Source organism: Euprymna scolopes, chromosome 2 (assembly GCF_053919585.1).
Source record: "Euprymna scolopes isolate OS-2025 chromosome 2, ASM5391958v1, whole genome shotgun sequence".
Classification (NCBI taxonomy): Eukaryota; Metazoa; Mollusca; class Cephalopoda; order Sepiida; family Sepiolidae; genus Euprymna; species Euprymna scolopes.
The window spans coordinates 30,743,425-30,748,237 of NC_136483.1; the positions used below are offsets into that span (position 1 = coordinate 30,743,425).

At 31.0% G+C, this 4,813-nt stretch overlaps 2 non-coding genes across 2 annotated transcripts; one reads left to right on the plus strand and one right to left on the minus strand.

Moving 5' to 3' along the window:
* Positions 1–1,440: 1,440 nt before the first annotated feature.
* Positions 1,441–1,512, plus strand: Trnap-ugg (transfer RNA proline (anticodon UGG)). Its single transcript has one exon. It is a non-coding gene; the product is annotated as a tRNA-Pro (tRNA).
* A 1,666-nt stretch (positions 1,513–3,178) lies between these two features.
* Trnap-ugg (transfer RNA proline (anticodon UGG)) lies at positions 3,179–3,250 on the minus strand. The gene has a single exon. It is a non-coding gene; the product is annotated as a tRNA-Pro (tRNA).
* Positions 3,251–4,813: the final 1,563 nt, after the last annotated feature.

The following is a 4,813-nucleotide window of genomic DNA, read 5'->3' on the forward strand; positions in this document are numbered from 1 at the left end:
GATCTTGAAGTGCCCTTAAAAATAAACAATAAATTTCTCTATCTAAACAGCTAAACTGCATTGATATCAACTAAACAAACCGAATATCATTTACAAGAAATACATATATTTTCCTTTGAATTGATTGTCAGAAATTTTTCCTGCATCGAATACGCTTTATATTTGTTTACATGAATCAATTAATCGTAGCCCTAGTAAAATCTCTAATTTCTCCTTAGTACGGATTACAATAACAATAAAAATATAATTGTCGAAGTAGTGTCAGAAATTTCGTGAAAATAGCGAATAATTCCACCCCATCTTTCCAAGCTTATAACTCCTCGAACAATGCAATTCAAGCCCTAATTTTTTTTTCAATTAAAGGAGCAAGGACCAAGGTTCCATTAAAAAAAAAAAAAAGAAAAAACAAATAACGTGGTTTAAAAAAAAGGTTTTAAACTTCAAACTTTACAGGTAAAATTCTAAAAGAACACTATGTTTTTTTTTTTAATTTGAATATATTATGTATTGACCTTTTCTCTTCAATTTGTGAGTAAATTAATTATTTACTTTCGGGTTACTAAATTAAGTATTTACTTTTTAATAGACCCTTAAAAATTGGGATGGGGGGGGGGTCGTGAATTTAAAAAAAAAAGTTTGTCTAAAATATTATATTCGATTTATTGGAAAGAACATAAAATTTCACATTGACCCTGAAAATATCGTAAAAATAGAATCAATAGAAAAATTTTGATTGATTTTTAAAATTTAAAAATTGAAAAATATTGAGTTTAAAAATTGAAAAATATTGAGTTCGGAAAATTCATTACTGTTTAAAAAAAATATTTCTATTACTTTTAAAACAACTGTAATAGTTTATTTTGGAAGTATAATCCATAAAGAAAATAAATAACCCACTTTTAACAGAGAAATTCCGAGATTTTTATATTGTATTCGCAGTTTCGTGTTAGGGGTGTCAAAAATTCCTACAAAAATTCTGATACTGCTACAGCAACAGTGAATATACTTATCGTTGCGTATCGAGTCACAATTGGACAAAGGCACAAACTCGCAAAGACTTTATAAACTAATCATAGCATAGTAAATATTAATTTCGGAAATCTCGCGCGTAATACAAATAACCCAAACAAACACAGCCTTTTCCACCCTTTTTCTTCGAAGGCAGAACTCATGTGCATATTACAATCCAACTGTGATATTTAGTAGTCACAATGAACTCGAACAACTCAGTTAAAATATTTGCGAAGTAAAAAGAACCCTCATATAATGAATGATTAAGCGTTTTGGTGGTGATATAGTTGCAAAAAAAAAAGTTTATAACTGATGTCGCTAAATTTCAAAAGGCTATTTTTGTTTTTACTGCGTCCTTAAAACCTAGGAGTGCTTTTAATTTAAACTGACCTACTTAATATAACACGGATATAAACTCTGTTTTCAGTTGGCTCGTTGGTCTAGGGGTATGATTCTCGCTTTGGGTGCGAGAGGTCCCGGGTTCAAATCCCGGACGAGCCCATGTACAACTTTTCAGAATCAATTTTTAATGCAAAGATCTGTTGTTTAAACCGAAAACTATCATAATAGTGATTGCATATGAAATCTAAACTGTCACGCTAAGTTGGTAATATTTGATGGAAAATATGATTGTGAGTATTTTTTGCTAAATTGATACTGAGTAGTTTCTGTTGTGTTCGAATATGATTGCTTGTTATTGACATGAATTAATTAGCTGTGTGTAAATAAGTATGAAAAATCATCCCGAAAAATTAGGTGGAAAAGAAAAGTATAAAGCACGATTATTTTATAAAATAAGACGGCAAAAAAATTGCCCTGGGATAATTATATATATATATATATATATATATATATATATATATATATATATATATATATATATATATATATATATATATATATAGCGTTAAAATGGGAACATTTGGTGGTATCGGAATCAGTATTTGAATCGGAAAATTTTGTGCCTAATTTCTGATGCCAAGACGATTATTTTAATTTTTTTTATTTGATTCTGTTTTTAAAAAAATGTATAATTGCTGATAATAATGATAAACAAGTAAACATTTATTGCTGTTAAACAACCAGTAAAACGAAGATCGATAGATCACACCCTCCTGTGAGTGTATTTTTACGTGTAGCAAAATATAAGCACATTTTACATGTTCTTTTACGGTAATCGGGGGAAAATAACGACTCTGTAGCTAAATATGAAAAATGTATAAAGAATCGGAATCGGTATATTTTTTTTTTTACATGAGGGTCACCACTTATCAAGGCCCGAAGGCCACACAGGGATAAGGGTTATTGCGTGTACAGTAATCAATGAGATAGTATTGTAGTAATCATTAGTATTGGTGGTTTTGATAGAGTGTCTTACTTAAGAGGGCGGTTTGTCAGGAATTTGTTTATGTTGGACTTGAAGACGTCCAAGCTGTAGTCAGGTGGGAAACAGGCAAGCGGCAGGGAGTTGTATCGGAATCAGGAAAAATATCGGAATCGTCCCATCACAAATATCTTCCTCTCTCTCACACACACACACACACACACACACACACACACACACACACACACACACACACACACATATATACATAAGATAAAGAGTAAAAAAGACGACAATATAAAACATATACTCATACATATAGATTTAATCGTTTATTTAATATGGATGTTATATCAAGTAGGGGTGTAGGATAAGTAAACTCTTTTTACCTAGTTATTTCGGAGCCTAATGCTTCTCGTCAGAAGAGGAGAGAAAATAACATGTTAGAGATGATACGTCTAGCGATGAAAACATTAGGAGCGAAATAATGGGCACGAGAGAGAGAAAGAGACATTAATTACTGTAGTTCTCCTTTCCCACACTCTCTCCTCACAGTTTCAATGTATTACACTTTTCCTCTCAAGCCCTAGGAAAAGAAATACAAGAAAAAAAAGTAAATTAAAAATTAAAATCAAGATGAAAAGATATGAAGTAGTTAGATATTTCTAACAGCGAAATGATCATTCATTCATTATCAATTTACGCAAAATATACACAAAATCATATCTTCCATCGAACATGGTCAACACAGCTTAATAGATTGGATTTCATAATGAAATCACTAGTTTTCGTTTTAAGCAACAGCTTTTTATACCTAAAAACAATTCATGAAAAAGTGTACTTGGGCTCGTCCGGGATTTGAACCCGGGACCTCTCGCACCCAAAGCGAGAATCATACCCCTAGACCAACGAGCCAACTAAATTATAATATTTATGTTGCTATTATATTAAGTAGGTCAGTTTTTTTTTAATAAAAAACACTCCTAGGTTTTAAGGACGCAGTAAAAACAAAAATAGCCTTTTGAAATTTAGCGACATCAGTTATAATGTCACTATTTTTGTTCAAGTAAATAGCAACTACTAAAAATCAAAGTTGCGCATGTCGTGTTGTTCGAAAAAAAAAAAAAGGAAAACGCTGTGTTTAGGTTATTGATATTACGTGCGAGATTTTTGAAATTAATATTTCCTATGCTATGATTAGTTTATAAAGTCTTCTGAGTTGTGCCTTTGTCTAATGGAGACTCGATAATACGCACCAATATTCACTGTTGCTGCTACTTAGACAACCATATTTTTTGTTATTGTAATCCGTACCAAAGGGAAATTAGAAATTTTACTAGGGTCACGATTAATTAAGTCATGTTAATAAATATCAAACATATTCGATCTACGAACAATGATTTTCTATCAATTCAATTGGAAATATACGCATTTCTTGTAAATGATATTTTTCGTACTCTTATGTTCAGTGCGTTTTATTTAGATCAATGCAGTTTTGCAGTTGAGATAGAGAAATTAATGACTTATTTTTAAGGCACTTAAATAGCTAATAGATAGAGAAATTAATGACTTATTTTTAAGGCACTTAAATAGCTTTTGAAAAAAATAATAATTTATAAAAATATTTTAGTTGTGACCCGAACTTTAAAAAAAACTTGTAACCCAACGCGCAAATAATATCCATAAACAAACGAGTAAACGATGTCATAAAATGTCAGCGTTGTATTAATAGGTCAGTTTATATTGACGGAAATTATTTTAAGTGAAAGTCAAGAAAAACAGCGTTTCAAAGTCTAGCGACAACAGTTTTGAAGTAGTTGATCAACGTTTTCTTTGTACGTTTATTTCCATTACACAAAACATGTGCTGACGTATTACTTAATTATGGGATTGAGTTATTATTTACTTCGATTTAAATTGCTATACGTCGGTTTCTCATTGTTTTTGTTTGATCCTCGTTCTTATTTTCATACTGTATCTGTCATTCACGTACTCTCTCCCCTCACCCTCTCACCTCTCTCTCTTTTTCTCACTGTATCTTGTCTCTCTCTCTCTCTCTCCCTCTCTAACTCTATATCCATTTTAAAGTAGATCACGTGGATTTATTCATAATATACCCCCAAAAATATATTTGGTAATACAGTCACCGGCCTCTATAGAGATGATTGATTATTATATAACAAGGAATTCTAACAAGGCAAGGTCAAGGGAGAAAACTTCAAGAAAATTATACACATAGAAATGAAAAATTAGGCCTAAGTGTACATATGCTGGCTAGCATTAATATAACTATTATATTCTCCCAAAAGTGTGTAAACACTTGCCAAACATTGAAATTTTACTCGCCAAGTAATGACAACAACAACAACATATACATCTATTCTACACATAGAAATGCAAAAATCATGCCTGGATAATATAAATATAACTATTAGGTTTTCCCAAAAGTTTGTAAACACTTGCAAAAAATTGAAATAT